This window comes from Ambystoma mexicanum, chromosome 5p (genome assembly GCF_040938575.1).
Source record: "Ambystoma mexicanum isolate Mex_15411 chromosome 5p, UKY_AmexF1_1, whole genome shotgun sequence".
NCBI classification, from domain to species: domain Eukaryota; kingdom Metazoa; phylum Chordata; class Amphibia; order Caudata; family Ambystomatidae; genus Ambystoma; species Ambystoma mexicanum.
Window position 1 is genome coordinate 288492286 of NC_090930.1, and position 24496 is coordinate 288516781.

Genomic DNA, 24496 nt, shown 5'->3' on the forward strand with positions numbered 1-24496 from the left:
CCCACCACCCCCACCGCACAGCACTGTGGGGCACCTGCCAGCAGGCCCCCACCTATGTCCAACTCATGTTCCCCACCACCCCCACCCCACAGCACTGTGGGGCACCTGCCAGCAGGCCCCCACCCATGTCCAACGCATGTTCCCCACCACCCCCACCCCCCAGCAGTGCAGGGGCACCCACCACCAGGCCCCTACCCATGTCTCCCACCACCCCCACCCCCCAGCACTGTGGGGCACCTGCCAGCAGGCCCCCACCCATGTCCAACTCATGTTCCCCAACACCCCCACCCCCCAGCACTGTGGGGCACCTGCCAGCAGGCCCCCACTCATGTGCAACTCATGTTCCCCTAGCCAACATGTCATCACAATCTAGATCCCTGGTCCCTATGGTCAGCCTCCAAATGCAAAACACCCACCCCAGTATTGCATCCACCCACTCATAATTTGCAATTACATCACAGAACACCAATTGCAAGTTCCGAAACAAACACATTTCCCTCACATACACCCAATGGGTGTCAGTGAATCTCAAAACACATATCATGAAATGCATGAAACCAATGAGATACCACACATTGAAGTTCACCAAAAAAAATATGTATTAAAGGAAACAAAAATAGAATAAAAAATGAAGAAACAGAAACGTGAATGTACAAAAATGAAAAGGAGCATGTCCGTTAAAAAAATGAAAACCAAAAATAAAATTCCAAAGAAAATGTCCACAAAACAAAATCCAATGGGAAATAAAAAAGAAAGCCATTGCTCCATGGTTAAAAAGTGAAAAAAAAATACAATCCAACTGTGAACTATGTACATGGGAACAAGCCAGGGTCCATTATCCCAACAAAATAAAGGAAACCTATCTAACTACACTAACTAATAAAATAAACTATATACAAAAATGTGGCCAATGTCCGAAAGGTCCAAATAAAATAAAAACAAAAATGAAACCTAACACTACCTACATAAAACTATGTACAAGGGCAGCGGGCTAGTTTCACGGCTCACTTGTGGATGTCCCGGGCCAGGGCATCATCGAACTCCGCAGGGCCGTCGACGTCTCCACCTCCAAACCCCTGCGGATTGCCTCGAGGCACTCGGCCCGCCTCAGGGCCCTCTGCATGGAGTTCTCCGCCCTGACCATTGTGAGCCGTGCCTCTTCCGCCGCTGCCGCTCTGCATCTATGGCGTGGCCCAACCGCTGCCACACGGAAGACACTCTGTCCTGGGTCCTCCTGCCATCCGGCCGATGCCTGCCCCTCCGATGTTGAAGGCCCCGAGCCTTCATGGCTCCCACCACGTTGCTGATGCTGCTGTGCCTCTGCCCGTGCACTGCCTCCTGCTGCCTGCACATCCTCCGCCGGCTGGGGTGCACTCGTAGATGTGGCCACCCCTGCTGGACGTCCGACTCCCGACTGTGGCAGGGATGCCTCCTCCACCAGCCTGGCCGCACCGTCAGAGGCAGCTCCACAGGGCACCCAGGTGACTGATGGGTGGGAAGATGGCACAGAGGACGACTGGCGCGTAGGGGGTCCAGTTGAGGAGGGGATCGGAGCAAGCCCCATCAGACGGAGGAATCCGGCCTGGGTGACCTGTCCCAGCAGGCTGACGTGGTCAACGAGCCATTCGAGATGACGTGCAGTCTCTTCATGAAAAGACTGCAGGTCACCTCGCATGGTCCGTTGACGCAACGCCACACCAGCCAGGACAGGCTCAACCCGGACCTGGATAGCCACGTCCGCAGGCAGAGGAAGGCCAGTTGACGTGAGCTCATCCCCTGCCTGAAAACAGGTCTGGACGTAGGCATCCCTGCTGGTGCAAGATGATGTAGGGACAGGATCAGGGACAGGATTGCACACAGGCACCTCTGCGGCGGCCTGTGCTGCCTCCTGTCCCTGGTCCTGCACTGCACCACTAGCACTAGTGGGATCCCCACCTCCAGACCCCGTCTCTGGTGCTTGCACGGCCACCTCCTCCACCAAACCCCCCACCAACCTGGATGACTCCGTGCCATCTTCCCCTGTTGGGCCCTGTGGGGTCCCAGCTGCCCCTTCTGCTGCCGAGGAGTCCAACTCCAACCTCCGCCTCTTGGACCTCCCCCCGGCAGCTGCGGCCTGGGACGCGGCACCGGACTCCTCACTCCCCGACGAGATCACAACATGGGAGGGGAGCCGGGCCTGGCGGTGGGATCCCCGCCGCTGTGCTCCACAGCACCTTCTCTGCCCTCTTCATCAGTTGACGCTGCAGACAGGGAGAAACAAAACACAGGCATCAGGGCACTGTACAATGGACACATACACACATGACAGTTGTACATGAGTGGCATTGGCAAACCTCAGACATGTCATCACAATCCCCAACACATATGTCATTACAACTCGCACACATGAGCCATACCACAGCCATACCACACCTGCCACCACCATCCATACACATACAACAGCATGAGCAGCCAAAGGTGAGCCAGACATCACATGCAACACAGGGAGTGCACCACACATGTACACACACCACCACACTTGCATGCATGTGTACACCTCTGCCAAGTGTCGCAGTGTTCAGACGGGCATCCATGTCACATCTGCCAATCAGGCTTCCACATACCGCTGTCACATGCATCCATGTTGCATCACTGTTGCACTCTTGTCAAATACACACACATGCACATGTACACAGTGCTGATACATGCAGCCAAAAACAACATACATGCGTGACATCACGGACATGTCTACTTACATACACATCCATCCAAACATGTGTGCCCACACAACTGCATTTGGCATGCAAGCCTACACACACAAGCACCATCCATGTCTCCCACATTACAGCCCTCGCATGTGTCAGCCCCACGGCCCTGTACACCCCCACCCATACTTGACCCCATACAAACAGATGTGCAACCTGCACACTACTGAATAATCACCACACGCACTGCTCACAATCAGGATGCATGTACACTCACCGCTCGACTCCAGACGGGTCTGCTTCTCAAGGACCTGGACGTGGAGTGCTGGGGATATGCGTTCCAGGACCCTCATCTGTTCTTCCGACAAGTGGCCCCGGCGCCCCTTGGCATCCGCTGCCTTCAAGAGGCGCCGGGCCTTGTTCAGGGTCCTGGACCTGAAGTCCTCCCAGCGCTTCTTGACATGTTGTAAGTCGCGGACTGCCACCCCCTCCGCGTTGATGGCAGTCACAATGTCAGTCCAGATCCGAGTCCGTCCTTCCTTGTCGGCGCGGGAACTTCCGAAGAGGGCATCATACTGCCCCAGGACTTGCTCCACCAGGACACCAACTTCGATGGCACTGAAGCTGGTGCCCCTCTGCCTCTCTGGCCGGGGGTTGTCAGTGGTCCCAGATGGTGTTTGCCCCGACATGACAACCCCAGAGGCAGGAGTGGGTGGGCAACTGGGTCCTGGGGCTGGGCTGTGGAGCGATGGAATCCCAGTCGGGAGTCTTCGGTTCCAGCAGGGGTGGTCACAGCAACAGCACCCCTGGCTGATGTGCAGGCAGCAAATGGCAGGGCACGTGCGCAGCAGGCAGTCAGGCAGCAGCAGATGGCAGGTGGGAGCGTGCTCGGGGCTCTGGGGGGCAGTAGTTCGGCCTTCTGGGCAGGAGCGTGGTCTTCCGTGTGCTTACGCGTGGCCAGCTTGATACGGAGTGATTTGGCACGTGAAAAATCTGCACGTCAACGTGTAATTCGAGGAAAGGCCCTTAGCGCATAAGCGCGTCAGCACGCATACGCATTTTCATTGGACAGAAGGCCCCTCAAGCGCAAGCGCCCCTGTGACGTGACGCGTACAGACGTGCATGGGCATTTCAGCGCGCGTGAAAAACTGCACGTCCGCGTGTAATACGAGGAAAGGCCCTTAGCGCGTATGCACGGCAGCACGCATATGCGATTTCATTGGACCAAAGGCCCTTAGCGCGTGAGCGCGTCTGTGACGTGATGCGCGCAGATGTTTCCCTCATTGCACGTGATGACAGAACACACGTGGATTTCCACCAATCGCGTGTTAAAGTTTCCGGCACCCTGGAACACACGTACCCAGGCTAATCGCGTGTGGAACTTCCCGCGCACCCCGAAACACACGTACCCAGGCCAGTTGCGTGTACGCTCACTCCCCTCCGATCACACGCGATGACACTCGGACCGTATCCGAATACGGGAAACCCGTGCACGGCAAAAGACGTGCACAGGCGTCAACGCGTCCGCCCACACGAAGGCAGGCGGAGCCGTCCCCGCGCACAGCATAAAAGTGCGCGCAAACAACAAACGCATATATATAGCTACGATGAATGCCCCATTTGTCGCTGCACTGATCGTGGGACACTGCAGGAGGAGGAGAATAGCCAGGGCACGCATTTTCGCACCACGGACAAGCCTTTTTGGGATGCCTGACGACCAGGTCTATGGCAGGTATAGGTTTCCACCCCATATCATCCTAGACCTGGTCAGGGAGTGGGAAGATGACCTCACATCCCCCACCCTTTGCTCCCAAGCATTGAGCCCCTTGGAGAAGCTGCTCAATGTCCTGCATTTTTTGGTCACTGGGTCATTTCAGCGGACCACTGCCATAGTGGGGGGGTCTCACAGGCCACGCAGTCACGCTGCCTACACCAGGTACTGGCAATCATGACAGCGCGCCCCTCAGTCCGCAGGCACATATACATGCCCAGAACACACGCAGAAAGGCAGGCCGTTGTCTTGGATTTTTTCAGGGTGGCACACTTCCCCAAAGTGCTCGGTGCCATAGATTGCACCCATGTGGCCCTACGTCCACCTAGGGCCATTGAGCACATCTACCAAACCCGCAAGCACTGGCATTCCATCAATGTACAGGTGGTATGTGATGCAAAGGGAATCATCACCTCTGTCTATGCAAACTACCCTGGCTCCAACCATGACAGTTTCATATACAGAATGTCCGCCCTGAGCCGGGCCCTGGACGCTGGGCAGCATGGCGACACATGGCTCCTAGGTCAGTACAAATGCCCTTGCACATGCATGCAAGTCACACACAGACAAATATCCAAACCCTAATAATCTCAACTATTATCACCTCCCCAGGGGACAGTGCCTACCCTCTGAGCAACCACATGATGACGCCAAACCGGAACCCCACCACACCACCCCAGGTAAGATACAACGCCGCCCATATTGCAACCAGGGGCATAGTGGAGCGCACATTCGGAGTGCTCAAGTCACGTTTCCGCTCCCTTGACCGCTCTGGTGGGCAACTACTCTATGCACCACCAGTAGTGTGCAGGATCATTGTGGCAGCATGTGTCCTGCACAATGTTGCAACACGGCAGGGCGTCCCGGTGGACATGGTGGTGCCCCCACTTCCCCAACCACAGGCACAGGCGCTGCCCATGGGAGGGGACAGGGCACGTGGCGAGGAAGCCTGGACCCAGCTTGTGGCCACATTTTTCACCTAAACTCCCACCCCTGCGGACTGCACACAGGCCTGGCACATACCAGGTGACAATCGATGATGACAAAGAGACAGTCAACTGTCACAACCCTACCACCCTGAGATAGTTGCCATGGAAGTGCCACATCATCTGCATCCCTAGCTACTTAAACACAAGCTAGCCTGTGTGACCAAAAGGCACACATATGACATATGACATGATATGGGCCATACACAAGTATTCCAAGGCGCAATGAGGCAGGGAGGGGGGAACAAGGGAACACAGAGAACGGTACTACTAGGCCAGGTGTCATTGAGATCGTGCAAGTGCAGGGGTAGGGGGAATGGGAAAAGTGCAAGGGGAATGGTGGGGGGGGGAGTCCAGTACAGGGGAAGTAGCCCAAAAAAATAATACATAGGTCGCCTGGTGGCAACTACAAAGGTAAGTGCAGACAAATGCTGGGAAGGGAGGGCTGTAGGGATAGAGAGACAGTACTGCAGTGCAGGGGTTGCCAGGGAGGCAGTGCAAGTGGAGAGTGGCTGGGCCAGGGACCGAGGTCGGTGAGAGTGGCCCAGTTGCAGCTCCTGTGCAGTTCCAGTGGAGAATTCTGCAAGGGAGAGGCAGACAGTAAGCAGAAGCAAAGAGGAAGGTCTTGAGGTGCTTCCAGAACTGGAGATGGTTCCCCTCAAGTTCAAGTCAGGCCGGAAGTCTGTTCCAGGGGGAGGGCCCTACTGCGGAGAGAAATCTACCCCCAGCTAGTTGCTCTGAGAAGCGGATGACCCGGACATGCAAGGTGTGCATCACACACACCTACAAAACAGGCCATGGCCATCACTGTCATGTCACTCAAACCCTCCCAAACATCAACATGACATGGCAAGCAATACCCATACACCAATGCAGTAACGATAAGGTACACATTGCCATGTCCTAAATGTACAGTGGCATCGGACACTGCTTCCTGACCCGGAATGAGATGAAATGACAGACCAACAAAATCTCCCACCCAAAATAAGTCATTTCCAAATGCATTACAACAGTCGTAGACGTAACATCACAATGAATGCCTGTCTCCATGCACATTATGCATTGCAAAATCAACACTGCAGCTCATGTGTGCAGTGTCCTACTCCTGCATCACACTGCTCAGCGCACAGCACAGTGAACAGCCATTGTGTGTGATGCACACCCTGAGCATCACATCTAAGTGACAGACCACGTCAAACATCAAATTAGGCATGTACTGGATCCATGATCGGTCACAGAACATGTGCTGCCGGGACACAGTGGGCACCAGAAGGCAAACAGTGTACACGTGGATATGCAAGTGTGGGAGTACATGTAGTGCATCAGAGTGCAAGTGTGTGGTTCTGCAAGGACATGCACTCCACATATGCATGTGCACTCAAGTGACCATCAGTGTTTCCTACACATCACATGTGAACATCCACCATGTGTACACCCCAGCATGTCAAACCACAACTATCCCCTCGCACCTGAAAGGAAAACACAACACATGAACAGGCATTGATCAGCAGAACACAACATATACATAGGATACCACCATTACTATGTCAGAGTTCCCATCACACTGCAGGGCAAGGCAACTATCAACAACAACCCCCCTCTCCCTCACAAATGACCATGACCCACTGAACAACTGCACCTGGGTCATGGAGCCTCCAAACCTCAATTCCACCTGGCCACAGGATCACCTTTACCCTTCGTCACCATCTCCCACCTTGTGTGTAAAAAGATGCCTGAACCCTCAGAATCCACACTCATTTCCAAAATCACAAAATCCAAGGCATAAAAACGAACCCGAACACCCTCCAGTAGATGACTTGACGTAGCAGTACCTCACAAAGACCAAGTACTACCACAATGATGCAACAACCAAGGAAGCACAGCAAAACAATGTCACGACAGGATGTGAGACATGTGTGGTACATGACATAGGATGATGCACCGTGAATGGATGTGTACTGTCACAGGTCCCCTGTACAGGCGCGGGAGTGTCACGAAACAACCACCCCCACCATGTCCCGGGTGCCTGCAAGGTCAAACTCACACAGGCCCCTGAGACCCTGGTGGGGAATGAGGTTCAGGGATATGCAGTCGGGACAGGTGTTGACACACTGGATGACTGGAATGAGTGGCAGGAGAGGGGAGGAGGAATGACATATGAAACTAGGGAATGCACGAAAATGTACAACCTGCATGAACACATACACAATCCAAACAAACTTGGACATCATTGTCATGGCCTTCTGTAGTCCAGGCTCAGGAGTGGTACGAACCAACCACCCCCTCTAGGGTTTTGGCGCCTGCAAGTTCGGGGCTTACACAGGCATCCGCAACCCCAGTGGGGAAAGAGGGTCAGGGAATGTTGCTTGGATAGGCACGGGAAGCAGGAACAACGGGTAGAGGTTACAGTTTTCAAAATTGCATAGGATCACGGGTGATTAGGGAGAAAAAAACATACCAAATTGAACCACACATACATCCATGCATCAGTACACTCCCCAGCAAGCCTATGCAGAGCAGTTCGTAAGAAAAACAACAAGACACTTAGCTCTGGTTTTGAGTGCTGGCCTCCTGCCTGCGCACTCTCAGGTCTGGTTACAGGAGCACTGCAATGCTGCAAAGAGAGCCACAGTCAACAACCTGTACGTGCCAATTACACAAAAACACAACACCAAACATGCCCCATAGCAACAAACTACTCTACAAACAGACAATCTGTGGTTGTTGCTTCGTACCCATATATAACATCACCCCTGTGACGGGTCATACACAGTCAATGCAGCAAGGCAGCCGCTGGTGGGTGCGTGGCAAATGGAACACCAATGTGTCACAATTCACACCACATGCAATGTTCCCTGGTTAAGCAGACAGACCCATATAGCAAGCCATGACTACAGAGCAAGTTGCGTACCACCATGACCGAAACAAAGTTGGCAGTGCATTTATCATGAAGTACGTGGAAAAGACATGCACTGGAACCCGAGTATGTCCCTTACTGTATGTCCCTGTGAGCTGCCCCATTCCATGTCTCGGAAGGCTACATGGTTGATACAAGTGCCTCAATGGACCTTGGTGTACCGGAGGGTATGTGCCACTGCCCCTGCATGTGTCCCAGACAACCCTACTATCAGCAGCCATCAGTCCACAAACACATCTGAGCTGCATTGTGTGCTTCAACACCAATATTCGTCTAAGCTCACCCTCAGTGCTGTGACTAAGCCTGCATGTGCAACTCGCCTGGTGCAAGCTTTGCTGTGTCGGCCCCCCTGTGATGCTCACCTTGCCTGGAGTTCCTTGGAACATGTCAGCAGTTCTAGGATGTGGGTCTGCAATCACTGTGCCTCTGCTTGTGCACACATGTGCATGTGGGCACCAACAAACGGCTCCAGAATTCTGTCGCCCAATGGGCCATGTCTGCTGGCAAAGGTGCTCTGGAGGCTCATCCCCCTGCAGAAAGGGCATGAAACACATGATTAATGCTTCAAAGTCATCTGTGTGTGTCTCATCAGGCATCTCATTTCTTGACCATGTCAGAGAGTCACATCACAAATCACACCATCAGTCCGTCTTTCACCTCCAAAGTGTAGAACACTATCTACAGCATGAATTGCAACAAGCACATGTACAGGAAAGATATGACACATACTACACAATGCATAGCAATCAATGTCCACATTAATCATGACACACCCCATCTAGCAAAAGCTGAACATTGGACAATAACACCTAAATCATCCCCACTCGGGGTGTCAACACAAGTCACACAGCACCAGACATGCCACAGATATGACAGTCCAAAGCCCTTGTGAAAAATGCTGTAACACCGAACCATCCTTGCGAGCCAATGGATAAGGGAGGCAGGAGTGGCATATGTGAGTCAAGGACCCCAAGCAGCAAACACATACACAAGACAACCATGAAGGGCCCAGCTGGAACAGACAGTGGATGCCTTCAAAAGCCACAAAGCACCGCACCGTCACATGAAAGCACAATAGACTAGCAATTTTAAACTAACTCAACTATTAACTAATTACACTAACTATAGAAAACCTACATTACCTATTTAAACTAAATATCAAACAGAAACTTAACTAACTAAACTAAAAGAAAAATCAAAAATGGCCACATACGACCCGGGGGGAGGGGAGGCACCCAGGAGGGGGGAGGTACAGGGTGCTGCTCAACATCCACATGCGATGATGCTGAGCCTAAAAAAAAATCCTCCATGGGCTCAACGCCTGCACAGCACGACCTATGTGGGAGATAGATGGTCATCCGAGTCTGGCTCATCCTGGAAAGGAGGACGTGGCACAGTAGCCTGGCCACGCCTAGCCGAAGCTTGCCCCTCGTCGGCAGTAAGTCTGCCGGACGGGTGAGCCTGGTTCTGTGTGGCGATGTGACGTAGGTCTGCATGCAGAACCTCACGTGATACACGTGCTTCCTCTTGCAAGGTAGCACGTGTAACACGGAGTTCCTCCTGCTCGGCCTGGCTGGACAACCGCTGCACGTCCCGGCAAGCCTGTAGCTCAGCCGAGATGGTACGCTCAAGCTGTGCAAACCTCTCCTCTGCCTGCTGCCTCTGGGACATCATAAGGACACCCAGAGTGGATCTGAGGGAAGCATACTCCTCCCTCAGGGCATCCATGTGCGCCTCTGCGTGAGCAGCAATTGCTTGACGCAGAGACGACATTTCAGCCTGGCGTGCCCTGTCTGAGGCCGCCGTGCCCAGCCTGAGCGAGCGGGCTGTGGACCGTGCCGCCTGCTGCTGGAGAAGCACCTGTCTAGCAGTGGGGAGCACAGATCGGGCCACACGCTCCATGCTCTCAGCGATGTTCTCCATTGCTGCCCCCTGCCATTCGGAATTGGCAGTCATGTCTTGCTCCCACTCAGTATACAGCGGTTGCGCGCAGCGACCTCGTTGCCGGGCTTGACCCCTGCGGGACCCAAGGACCGGGGGTCCTTGCTGTGTTGGCAACGCCTGCGGCTGCACGACTACATGCCCCCGTCGACGTGATGTCCCAGGCACATCAGTGACTGGTGTGGAGGGTGACCCTGCGTCCCGATCCACCACAGGCGGAGGAACCAAGACTGTCTGATCCCTCATGTCCACATCAGAATCACTCACCCCTGACACATGGACTTGATGCTCATCCAACTCAACATGGACGTCAGAGTCGTCATCAAGGCTGGACTCATAGGCAGCCAGAGACAAGATGGACTGCAGCACTTGAGGGTTTTCGTTGCCTACCACCCCACGACCCCCACTAGTGCCAGGTTGATGTGGTGTTACCAACCCTGTGTCTGGCATGACAACACCATCCTCCGCCTCCATTGCTTCATCACCTGAAAAAAAGGTCAATCCACATGTCAGAAGCACACGACACACACACACACCGACAGAAAAGGCATCCGGCAGACATGTGACACACAACATATGACCTGGCATGCATGCTGGGTCTACTTTGAATAGCTTCTATGATCAGACCTGTTGAAAGGTGGCAGTTTCCATGGAAGTGGGTCTATGCAGTGCAGAAAATGTGTACGCCACTCACTACCTACATGTACAAGCACTACATGGTGTGTGCCAGGAAATGTGAAGGCAGTGCAATGTCAAATTCAGACATCAAGTGCATTGTGCATTCAATGTGTACCATGTCTAGAAGCCAAGCACCCCTCCACCCCAGTACCAAAGCAGGGATGCCTAGCATGGTATCAAAAGGCTGACCATACACCTCTGTATTGACAGGCAGTGTTGACTGGCATCAACAGCTTAATGTGATCCAAATTACAACACTGCAAATGATGCTGGGACAGTGGGCAGGACACATGATGGAAACTCCGGAGGCCGCCCACGTGTGAAGAAGACACAACAAGAGTTGGACAGAGTCATTGGCCATTGAACAGGCTGAGGCCTGTGAGCCACACAGATTGTCAGAGCCTAAACATGTGTGCAACGCAGGACTGAGCCACAGTTGACATGGGAAGGCTGATGAGATGACAGGCAATGTATGTAACCAAGGACTTATATTACAGTGATCATCCAGTCAAGGACACATAGGGGCATGCGTGCAATGCACAAGGAGCATGAATGGGCACTCTTGTCCCTGCGGGACATCTGACCCATGCACAGTACAAGTGAGATACCCTGCATCGAGTACTAAGGCTGTACCACACGGCATATGTCTGGCAGATTCTACGCTGGAAGTTAGCATCTACACAGGACACATGAACAAGAAAGTACACATTGGCAAGATTGAAGCAGACCAGTGCAAAGGTGGAACTGGGGTGCAGAGTGGCGGAGGAGGGGAAAGGGAGCATGCCTACATGGAGTCCCGCATGCAGGCAGAGGAGCCATTCATGACGGTAGCATTGCATTACTTACACATCAGAACCATGTACACGTCACATGTAGCAGCAATCATGCACAACACATCCCACAAGTGAAACACACATGTCCTCAACAAACACGCATCAACACTCACTGGACTGGGCATCAAAGTCCAGCATCTCTCCCACTCCTTCGACCAATTCAGGTGGTATGAACTCCGCAACGAGAGCCTCATGCAGAGTGAGTTCTTCCTCCTCTGGTGCAGGCCCACCGCCAGTCACCAGAGTCAAGTTGTAATTTGAGGCACGCTTGGCCTTAGTGCTGCGCTTGATGTCATTCCAACGCTTTTTGCACTCCTGCGCCGTGCGCACCTCATGGCCAAATGAACTGACATGTTCCGCAACATGCTTCCAGTGGGTGTCACATTGGGCAACCGTAGCCTGACTATTGGCACCCACTAGCATGTCACGGCTGTGGCCCCGCACGTAGTCCACGAGGAAGTCCAGTTCCTGCTTACAGAAAGGCTTCTTCCTCGACGTGCAGGAGGTCGTGGCTGTGTGTGGGGTCCCAGCCTGTGCTGCAGGTGCAACCTTCCTCCTCTTGGACTGTGGCGCAGACCCTGGCTGGCTAATGCCGCCCTGATCAGTATGGCCAGTGGGTTCGGTGGATTGAGCCAAGGGAGTGGCAGGTGGAGGGATGACCAAAGGCCTGACTTGTGTCAGTGGCAGCTGGGTGCCCACGAATGGACCCTGCGCAGCAACATCAGCTGTGGCAGGGTCATTGACCGCAACGGTCCTGGTTGGCAGACTCACAACCGGGGTGCTGTTGGGTGCATCTGCCCCTGCACTTCCTAACACACGGCTGTTCGGGGCAGCAGATGACATGACTGCCCCAGGGACACGTGTCTTGGTCTGAGCAGCCCGGCCTGCCCCTATGGTTTCCCCCCTGGCCTGTTGGAGATCTACCAAGGGCTCTTCAAGTGCCAACGCAGCCTGGGCTGGCAGACCCTGAGCCTGGGTGGCGGTGTCCACAGCTGCACCTGCAGCTACCACTACCCTTGGGCCCGTGGCAGTCGATGGAACGGACTGCTGGGTCATATGGGTGCCAGTGCCAGATGCAGGAGCTGCATCCCCCGGAACCACAGGGGGTGGTGGCATGGCTGCACCGACACATGGCACAACATTGTGCTCAAGTGACGCACACCTGCCTCTTCCCCCTCTGTGGCTGCCCTGGACACCCTGGAGTCCCACTACTCCCTGGTCACCACGGCCACGTCCCCGACCACGCCCGCCACGAGGAGTACGCCCAGCTGAGGCACCCCTCACCTTTGGTGGCCTCCCAACCATGGCACAGATGTAGTAGTGCTGGCACAGATGGAGTGGTGCCAATGGGAGGTGTACACCACAATTGACCTGGGCAATTGGGGTGAAGGGGATGGGAAGCAAGATGTTAACAGCCCCCCTGCACCTGCAAGGCTGTATGTGACCCCGGTGATGTGGTGACGGGTCACGCAACGCTCAGGCACCCCAAAACTGCAGTAAAACCGTGCACGCAACCCTGCAGCCTACGTGCGTGGATTCAACCTCCCGCAGTACGCGGTGGCACCCAGTAACACGAATAACGCGTACGCGTGGGACATGCAGGCTACTATGACATCGAAAATGGGTGCGATACACAGGGGCACCCGCAGTGGGAAAAAGAGCGTGTGCGACTCACCGTCTGACTAGCGCGATGCAGAAAAACACGCGTAGCCAATACCCCCGCCAAAAGAAGAGATACGTCCTTGATAGCTGTGAAGATGTGATGGCGCGTGAAACAACAGAAAGCAGTAACACACGTCGGTCTCCACAAAAGGCACGTACAGCGAACTGCTGGGCCCGCTCACTTTTAACCCGTGCTGAGGGAAACGCACGCGCGCGTCACGTCACTTACGCGCATGGGCCCTTTCCTCGTATTACACGCGGACGTGCAGTTTCCACGCGCGCTTACGCGCATGGGCCTTTTCCTTGTATTACATGCGGACGTGCAGTTTTTCACGCGCGCTGAAATGCCCATGCACGTCTGTACGCGTCACGTCACAGGGGCGCTTGCGCTTGAGGGGCCTTCTGTCGAATGAAAATGCATATGCGTGCAGACGCGCTTACGCGCTAAGGGCCTTTCCTCGAATTACACGCTGACGTGCAGATTTTTCATGTGCCAAATCACTCCGTATCAAGCTGGCCACGCGTAAGCACACGGAAGACCACGCTCCTGCCCAGAAGGCCGAACTACTGCCCCCCAGAGCCCCGAGCACGCTCCCACCTGCCATCTGCTGCTGCCTGACTGCCTGCTGCCCACGTGCCCTGCCATTTCTGCCTGCACATCAGCCAGGGGTGCTGTTGCTGTGACCACCCCTGCTGGAACCGAAGACTCCCGACTGGGATTCCATCGCTCCACAGCCCAGCCCCAGGACCCAGTTGCCCACCCACTCCTGCCTCTGGGGTTGTCATGTCGGGGCAAACACCATCTGGGACCACTGACAAACCCCGGCCAGAGAGGCAGAGGGGCACCAGCTTCAGTGCCACCGAAGTTGGTGTCCTGGTGGAGCAAGTCCTGGGGCAGTATGATGCCCTCTTCGGAAGTTCCCACGCCGACAAGGAAGGACGGACTCAGATCTGGACTGACATTGTGACTGCCATCAACGCGGAGGGGGTGGCAGTCCGCCACCATGTCAAGAAGTGCTGGGAGGACTTCAGATCCAGAACCCTGAACAAGGCCCGGCGCCTCTTGAAGGCAGCGGATGCCAAGGGGCGCCGGGGCCACTTGTCGGAAGAAGAGATGAGGGTCCTGGAATGCATATCCCCAGCGCTCCACGTCCAGGTCCTTGAGAAGCAGACCCGTTTGGAGTCGAGCGGTGAGTGTACATGCATCCTGATTGTGAGCAGTGCGTGTGGTGATTATTCAGTAGTGTGCAGGTTGCACATCTGTTTGTATGGGGTCGAGTATGGGTGGGGGTGTACAGGGCCGTGGCGCTGACACATGCGAGGGCTGTAATGTGTGAGACATGGATGGTGCTTGTGTGTGTAGGCTTGCATGCCAAATGCAGTTGTGTGGGCACACATGTTTGGATGAATGTGTATGTAAGTAGACATGTCCGTGATGTCACGCATGTATGTTGTTTTTGGCTGCATGTATCAGCACTGGGTAAATGTGCATGTGTATGTATTTGACAAGGGTGCAACAGTGATGCAACATGGATGCATGTGACAGCGGTATGTGGAAGCCTGATTGGCAGATGTGACATGGATGCCCGTCTGAACACTGCAACACTTGGCAGAGGTGTACACATGCATGCAAGTGTGGTGGTGTGTGTGCATGTGTGGTGCACTTCCTGTGTTGCATGTGATGTCTGGCTCACCTTTGGCTGCTCATGCTGTTGTATGTGTATGGATGGTGGTGGCAGTTGCGATATGGCTGTGGTATGGCTCATGTGTGCGAGTTGTAATGACATGTGTGTTGGGGATTGTGATGACATGTCTGAGGTTTGCCAATGCCACTCATGTACAACTGTCATGTGTGTATGTGTCCATTTTACAGTGCCCTGATGCCTGTGTTTTGTTTCTCCTTGTCTGCAGTGTCAACTGATGAAGAGGGCGGAGAAGGTGCTGTGGAGCACAGCGGCGGGGATCCCACCGCCAGCCGGAGACGCAAGGCCCGGCTCCCCTCCCATGTTGTCATCTCGTAGGGGAGTGAGGAGTCCGGTGCCGCGTCCCAGGCCGCAGCTGCCGGGGGGAGGTCCATGAGGCGGAGGTTGGAGTTGGACTCCTCGGCAGCAGAAGGGGCAGCTGGGACTCCACAGGGCCCAACAGGGGAAGATGGCACAGAGTCATCCAGGTTGGTGGGGGGTTTGGTGGAGGAGGAGGCCGTGCAAGCACCAGAGACGGGGTCTGGAGGTGGGGATCCCACTGGTGCTAGTGGTGCAGTGCAGGACCAGGGACAGGAGGCAGCATAGGCCGCCGCGGAGGTGCCTGTGTGCAATCCTGTCCCTGATCCTGTCCCTAGCAAAACAAAAGAGTTGATGGCTGGAAGGTTTAGAATAAATCTTGACCTCTGGCATTGCTCTGGGCAACCCTCCAGACCATCGTTCTTCGCCTGCCAAGCCATTACAAAAGGGGAAAAACCATATGCAAATCAGGCTTGGTCCCACCCCCAAAGGGGTAGTCCAGCCCGAACTGCTAGGTCACATCCCTTTTGCACGAGACCACAAGCATCCCCAGACATGTTTCAGCCTTGTTGGGCGTCATCAGTGAGGAGTAGCTTGGGTCTCTAGGCCCAGCAGGCAAGGGACCCACGTCTGGGCATACCCTTCCCACTCGGGGTGACAATAGCAAAACAAAAGAGTTGATGGCTGGAAGGTTTAGAATAAATCTTGACCTCTGGCATTGCTCTGGGCAACCCTCCAGACCATCGTTCTTCGCCTGCCAAGCCATTCTTGCACCAGCAGGGATGCCTACGTCCAGACCCGTTTTCAGGCAGGGGATGAGCTCACGTCAACTGGCCTTCCTCTGCCTGCGGACGTGGCTATCCAGGTTCGGGTTGAGCCTGTCCTGGCTGGTGTGGCGTTGCGTCAACGGGCCATGCGAGGTGACCTGCAGTCTTTCCATGAAGAGACTGCAAGTCATCTCGAATGGCTCGTTGACCACGTCAGCCTGCTGGGACAGGTCACCCAGGCCGGATTCCTCCGTCTGATGGGGCTTGCTCCGACCCCCTCCTCAACTGGACCCCCTACGCGCCAGTCATCCTCTGTGCCATCTTCCCACCCATCAGTCACCTGGGTGCCCTGTGGAGCTGCCTCTGACAGTGCGGCCAGGCTGGTGGAGGAGGCATCCCTGCCACAGTCGGGAGTCGGACGTCCAGCAGGGGTGGCCACATCAATGACTGCACCCCAGCCGGCGGAGGATGTGCAGGCAGCAGGAGGCAGTGCACGGGCAGAGGCACAGCAGCAGCAGCAACGTGGTGGGAGCCATGAAGGCTCGGGGCCTTCAACATCGGAGGGGCAGGCATCGGCTGGAGGGCAGGAGGACCCAGGACAGAGAGTGTCTTCCGTGTGGCAGCGGTTGGGGCACGCCATAGATGCGGAGCGGCAGCGGGCGGAAGAGGCACGGCTCACAATGGTCAGGGCGGAGAACTCCATGCGGAGGGCCCTGAGGCGGGCCGAGTGCCTCGAGGCAATCCGCAGGGGTTTGGAGGTGGAGACGACGACGGCCCTGCGGACCCTCGGGGCCATGGAGGAGGACCGCCTCCGGGACATTGAGGAGGAGTTCGATGATGCCCTGGCCCGGGACATCCACAAGTGAGCCGTGAAACTAGCCCGCTGCCCTTGTACATAGTTATGTAGGTAGTGTTAGGTTTCATTTTTGTTTTTATTTTATTTGGACCTTTCGGACATTGGCCACATTTTTGTATATAGTTTATTTTATTAGTTAGTGTAGTCAGATAGGTTTCCTTTATTTTGTTGGGATAATGGACCCTGGCTTGTTCCCATGTACATAGTTCACAGTTGGATTGTATTTTTTTTTCACTTTTTAACCATGGAGCAATGGCTTTCTTTTTTATTTCCCATTGGATTTTGTTTTGTGGACATTGACTTTGGACAACATTACTTTGGAATTTTATTTTTGGTTTTGCTTTTTTTAACAGACATGCTTCTTTTCATTTTTGTACATTCACGTTTCTGTTTCTTCATTTTTTATTCTATTTATGTTTCCTTTAATACATATTTTTTTTGGTGAACTTCAATGTGTGGTATCTCATTGGTTTCATGCATTTCATGATATGTGTTTTGAGATTCACTGACACCCATTGGGTGTATGTGAGGGAAATGTGTTTGTTTCGGAACTTGCAATTGGTGTTCTGTGATGTAATTGCAAATTATGAGTGGGTGGATGCAATACTCGGGTGGGTGTTTTGCATTTGGAGGCTGACCATAGGGATCAGGGATCTAGATTGTGATGACATGTTGGCTGGGGAACATGAGTTGCACATGGGTGGGGGCCTGCTGGCAGGTGCCCCACAGTGCTGGGGGGTGTGGGTGGTGGGGAACATGAGTTGGACATGGGTGGGGGCCTGCTGGCAGGTGCCCCACAGTGCTGGGGGGTGGGGGTGCTGGGAGACATGGGTGGGGGCCTGGTGGAGGCTGCCCCTGGTGGCTGGGGGGTGGGGGTGGTGTGAGACATGGGTGGGGGCCTGGTGGAGGCTGCCCCTGCACTGCTGGGGGGTGGGTTTGGTGGGGAACATGCGTTGGACATGGGTGGGGCCTGCTGGCAGGTGCCCCACAGTGCTGGGGGGTGGAGGTGGTGGGAGACATGGGTGGGGGCCTGGTGGAGGCTGCCCCTGGTGACTGGGGGAGTGGGGGTGGTGGGAGACATGGGTGGGGGCCTGGTGGAGGCTGCCCCTGGTGGCTGGGGGGTGGGTGTGGTGTGAGACATGGGTGGGGGCCTGGTGGAGGCTGCCCCTGCACTGCTGGGGGGTGGGGGTGGTGGGGAACATGGGTGGGGGCCTGGTGGTGGGTGCCCCTGCACTGCTGGGGGGTTGGGGTGGTGGGAGACATGGGTGGGGGCCTGGTGGAGGCTGCCCCTGGTGACTGGGGGTGGGGGTGGTGGGAGACATGGGTGGGGGCCTGGTGGAGGCTGCCCCTGGTGGCTGGGGGGTGGGGGTGGTGGAGACATGGGTGGGGGCCTGGTGGTGGGTGCCCCTGCACTGCTGGGGGGTGGGGGTGGTGGGGAACATGCGTTGGACATGGGTGGGGGCCTGCTGGCAGGTGCCCCACAGTGCTGGGGGTGGGGGTGGTGGGGAACATGAGTTGGACATGAGTGGGGGCCTGCTGGCAGGTGCCCCACAGTGCTGGGGGGTGGGGGTGGTGGGGAACATGAGTTGGACATGGGTGGGGGCCTGCTGGCAGGTGCCCCACAGTGCTGGGGGGTGGGGGTGGTGGGAGACATGGGTGGGGGCCTGGTGGAGGCTGCCCCTGGTGGCTGGGGGGTGTGGGTGGTGGGAGACATGGGTGGGGGCCTGGTGGAGGCTGCCCCTGGTGGCTGGGTGGTGGGGGTGGTGTGAGGCATGGGTGGGGGCCTGGTGGAGGCTGCCCCTGCACTGCTGGGGGATGGGGGTGGTGGTGAACATGCGTTGGACATGGGTGGGGCCTGCTGGCAGGTGCCCCACAGTTGCTGGGGGGTGGGGGTGGTTGGAGACATGGGTGGGGGCCTGGTGGAGGCTGCCCCTGGTGACTGGGGGGGTGGGGGTGGTGGGAGACATGGGTGGGGGCCTGGTGGAGGCTGCCCCTGGTGGCTGGGGGGTGGGGGTGCTGGGAGACATGGGTGGGGGCCTGGTGGAGGCTGCCCCTGGTGGCTGGGGGGTGGGGGTGGTGTGAGACATGGGTGGGGGCCTGGTGGAGGCTGCCCCTGCACTGCTGGGGGGTGGGGGTGGTGGGGAACATGGGTGGGGGCCTGGTGGTGGGTGCCCCTGCACTGCTGGGGGGTGGGGGTGGTGGGAGACAAGGGTGGGGGCCTGGTGGAGGCTGCCCCTGGTGACTGGGGGGTGGGGGTGGTGGGAGACATGGGTGGGGGCCTGGTGGAGGCTGCCCCTGGTGGCTGGGGGGTGGGGGTGGTGGGAGACATGGGTGGGGGCCTGGTGGTGGGTGCCCCTGCACTGCTGGGGGGTGGGGGTGGTGGGGAACATGTGTTGGACATGGGTGGGGGCCTGCTGGCAGGTGCCCCACAGTGCTGGGGGGTGGGGGTGGTGGGGAACATGAGTTGGACATGGGTGGGGTCCTGCTGGCAGGTGCCCCACAGTGCTGGGGGGAGGGGGTGGTGGGGAACATGAGTTGGACATGGGTCGGGGCCTGCTGGCAGGTGCCCCACAGTGCTGGGGGGTGGGGGTGGTGGGAGACATGGGTGGGGGCCTGGTGGAGGCTGCCCCCGGTGGCTGGGGGGTAGGGGTGGTGTGAGACATGGGTGGGGGCCTGGTGGAGGCTGCCCCTGCACTGCTGGGGCGTGGGGGTGGTGGGAGACATGGGTAGGGGCCTGGTGGAGGCTGCCCCTGGTGACTGGGGGGTGGGGGTGGTGGGAGACATGGGTGGGGGCCTGGTGGAGGCTGCCCCTGGTGGCTGGGGGGGTGGGGGTGGTGGGAGACATGGGTGGGGGCCTCTTGGAGGCTGCCCCTGGTGGCTGGGGGGTGGGGGTGGTGTGAGACATGGGTGGGGGCCTGGTGGAGGCTGCCCCTGCACTGCTGGGGGGTGGGGGTGGTGGGGAACATGCGTTGGACATGGGTGGGGCCTGCTGGCAGGTGCCCCACAGTGCTGGGGGGTGGGGGTGGTGGGAGACATGGGTGGGGGCCTGGTGGAGGCTGTCCCTGGTGACTGGGGGGGTGGGGGTTGTGGGAGACATGGGTGGGGGCCTGGTGGAGGCTGCCCCTGGTGGCTGGGGGGTGGTGGTGCTGGGAGACATGGGTGGGGGCCTGGTGGAGGCTGCCCCTGGTGGCTGGGGGGGTGGGGGTGGTGTGAGACATGGGTGGGGGCCTGGTGGAGGCTGCCCCTGCACTGCTGGGGGGTGGGGGTGGTGGGGTACATGGGTGGGGGCCTGGTGGTGGGTGCCGCTGCACTGCTGGGGGGTGGGGGTGGTGGGAGACATGGGTGGGGGCCTGGTGAAGGCTGCCCCTGGTGACTGGGGGGGTCGGGGTGGTGGGAGACATGAGTGGGGGCCTGGTGGAGGCTGCCCCTGGTGGCTGGGGGGTGGGGGTGGTGGTAGACATGAGTGGGGGCCTGGTGGAGGCTGCCCCTGCACTGCTGGGGGTGGGGTTGGTGGTAGACATGGGTGTGGGCCTGGTGGAGGCTGCCCCTGCACTGCTGGGGGGTGGGGGTGGTGGTAGCAGTGCTTTAAGTGGGCCGGGGCCTGCCGGGGCCGGGCCCCGGCAGTCTCCAAAAAGTGGGGCTGAGCCGGGACCCTGCTGGGGCCCCCCGACCTCATCACGCCATGGCAGGACGCATTATCCCGCCGCGGCCGCAGCCGCGACGGGAGATGCGCCCACCACTTTAACGTCAGGCAAGCTGACAGAAGTGCCAGCCAAGCACACCGTTGCTGTGCCTGGCTGGCACTTCCGTCAGTCACTGTAACTTTCTCTGATGACCCCTCATCTGAGGGGCCATCAGAGGAAGCTAGAGTCCTTTAGTTTTCCCTCGCCAGGTCACTGACCCTCAGCGAACCCGCAGGCTCCATGATCAAATATGCAGATTAGATCACGGAGCCCGCGGGTTCGCAGAGGGTGAAAGACGCCTCAGGGTCTGTGATCTCTGCTCAGAGCAGAGATCACTGAGCTCGAGGCGCCTTTCTCCTTTGGCAAGGCTTTATAAAAGATGCCTTCAACTGTGTACGTTTAAGCCATCTTTTATAAACGTAGAAATATTTCTATGTTTATAACAGACTGCTTGAATCGTACACAATTCAAGGCATCTTTTATAAAGCTTTGTCGACGGACAAAGCCACCTTGGGGTGGTGGTAGACATGAGTGGGGGCCTGGTGGAGGCTGCCCCTGGTGGCTGGGGGGTGGGGGTGGTGGGAGACATGAGTGGGGGCCTGGTGGAGGCTGCCCCTGGTGGCTGGGGGGTGGGGGTGGTGGTAGACATGAGTGGGGGCCTGGTGGAGGCTGCCCCTGCACTGCTGGGGGGTGGCGGTGGTGGTAGACATGGGTGGGGGCCTGGTGGAGGCTGCCCCTGCACTGCTGGGGGGCGGGGGTGGTGGTAGACATGGGTGGGGGCCTGGTGGAGGCTGCCCCTGGTGGCTGGGGGGTGGGGGTGGTGGTTATCATGAGTGGGGGCCTGGTGGAGGCTGCCCCTGCACTGCTGGGGGGTGGGGGTGGTGGTAGACATGGGTGGGGGCCTGGTGGAGGCTGCCCCTGGTGGCTGAGGGGTGGGGGTGGTGTGAGACATGGGTGGGGGCCTGGTGGAGGCTGCCCCTGCACTGCTGGGGGGTGGGGGTGGTGGGGAACATGGGTGGGGGCCTGGTGGTGGGTGCCCCTGCACTGCTGGGGGGTGGGGGTGGTGGGAGACATGGGTGGGGGCCTGGTGGAGGCTGCCCCTGGTGACTGGGGGTGGGGGTGGTGGGAGACATGGGTGGGGGCCTGGTGGAGGCTGCCCCTGGTGGCTGGGGGGTGGGGGTGGTGGGAGACATGCGTGGGGGCCTGGTGGTGGGTGCCCCTGCACTGCTGGGGGGTGGGGGTGGTGTGAGACATGGGTGGGGGCCTGGTGGAGGCTGCCCCTGGTGACTGGGGGGTGGGGTGGTGGGAGACATTGGTGGGGACCTGGTGGAGGCTACCCCTGGTGGCTGGGGGGGTGGGGGTGGTGGGAGACATGGGTGGGGGCCTGGTGGAGGCTGCCCCTGGTGACTGGGGGGGTGGGGGTGGTGGGAGACATGGGTGGGGGCCTGGTGGAGGCTGCCCCTGGTGGCTTGGGGGTGGGGGTGGTGTGAGACATGGGTGGGGGCCTGGTGGAGGCTGCCCCTGCACTGCTGGTGGGTGGGGGTGTTGGGGAACATGCGTTGGACATGGGTGGGGGCCTGCTGGCAGGTGCCCCACAGTGCTGGGGGGTGGGGGTGGTGGGGAACATGAGTTGGACATGGGTGGGGGCCTGCTGGCAGGTGCCCCACAGTGCTGGGGGGTGGGGGTGGTGGGAGACATGAGTTGGACATGGTTGGGGGCCTGGCGGAGGCTGCCCCTGCACTGCTGGGGGGTGGGGGTGGTGGGAGACATGGGTGGGGGCCTGGTGGAGGCTGCCCCTGGTGGCTGGGGGGTGGGGGTGCTGGGAGACATGTGTGGGGGCCTGGTGGTGGGTGCCCCTGCACTGCTGGGGGGTGGGGGTGGTGGGAGACATGGATGGGGGCCTGGTGGAGGCTGCCCCTGGTGACTGGGGGGGTGGGGGTGGTGGGAGACATGGGTGGGGGCCTGGTGGAGGCTGCCCTTGGTGGCTGGGGGGTGGGGGTGGTGTGAGACATGGGTGGAGGCCTGGTGGGGGCTGCCCCTGCACTGCTGGGGGGTCGGGGTGGTGGGGAACATGTGTTGGACATGGGTGGGGCCTGCTGGCAGGTGCCCCACAGTGCTGGGGGGTGGGGGTGGTGGGAGACATGGGTGGGGGCCTGGTGGAGGCTGCCCCTGGTGACTGGAGGGGTGGGGGTGGTTGGAGACATGGGTGGGGGCCTGGTGGAGGCTGCCCCTGATGGCTGGGGGGTGGGGGTGCTGGGAGACATGGGTGGGGGCCTGGTGGTGGCTGCCCCTGCACTGCTGGGGGGTGGGGGTGGTGGGGAACATGCGTTGGACATGGGTGGGGCCTGCTGGCAGGTGCCCCACAGTTCTGGGGGGGTGGAGGAGGTGGGGAACATGAGTTGGACATGGGTGGGGGCCTGCTGGCAGGTGCCCCACAGTGCTGGGGGGTGGGGGTGCTGGGAGACATGGGTGGGGGTCTGGTGGAGGCTGCCCCTGCACTGCTGGGGGGTGGGGTGGTGGGAGACATGGGTGGGGGCCTGGTGGTGGGTGCCCCTGCACTGCTGGGGGGTGGGGGTGGTGGGAGACATGGGTGGGGCCTGGTGGAGGCTGCCCATGGGTGACTGGGGGGTGGGGGTGGTGGGAGACATGGGTGGGGGCCTGGTGGAGGCTGCCCCTGGTGGCTGGGGTGTGGGGGTGGTGGGAGACATGGGTGGGGGCCTGGTGGTGGGTGCCCCTGCACTGCTGGGGGGTGGGGGTGGTGGGGAACATGCGTTGGACATGGATGGGGGCCTGCTGGCAGGTGCCCCACAGTGCTGGGGGGTGGGGGTGGTGGGGAACATGAGTTGGACATGGGTGGGGGCCTGCTGGCAGTTGCCCCACAGTGCTGGGGGGTGGGGGTGGTGGGGAACATGAGTTCGACATGGGTGGGGCCTGCTGGCAGGTGCCCCACAGTGCTGGGGGGTGGGGGTGGTGGTAGACATGAGTGGGGGCCTGGTGGAGGCTGCCCCTGCACTGCTGGGGGGCGGGGGTGGTGGTAGACATGGGTGGGGGCCTGGTGGAGGCTGCCCCTGGTGGCTGGGGGGTGGGGGTGGTGGTTATCATGAGTGGGGGCCTGGTGGAGGCTGCCCCTGCACTGCTGGGGGGTGGGGGTGGTGGTAGACATGGGTGGGGGCCTGGTGGAGGCTGCCCCTGCACTGCTGGGGGGCGGGGGTGGTGGTAGACATGGGTGGGGGCCTGGTGGAGGCTGCCCCTGGTGGCTGGGGGGTGGGGGTGGTGGTTATCATGAGTGGGGGCCTGGTGGAGGCTGCCCCTGCACTGCTGGGGGGTGGGGGTGGTGGTAGACATGGGTGGGGGCCTGGTGGAGGCTGCCCCTGGTGGCTGGGGGGTGGGGGTGGTGTGAGACATGGGTGGGGGCCTGGTGGAGGCTGCCCCTGCACTGCTGGGGGGTGGGGGTGGTGGGGAACATGGGTGGGGGCCTGGTGGTGGGTGCCCCTGCACTGCTGGGGGGTGGGGGTGGTGGGAGACATGGGTGGGGGCCTGGTGGAGGCTGCCCCTGGTGACTGGGGGTGGGGGTGGTGGGAGACATGGGTGGGGGCCTGGTGGAGGCTGCCCCTGGTGGCTGGGGGGTGGGGGTGGTGGGAGACATGCGTGGGGGCCTGGTGGTGGGTGCCCCTGCACTGCTGGGGGGTGGGGGTGGTGGGGAACATGCGTTGGACAT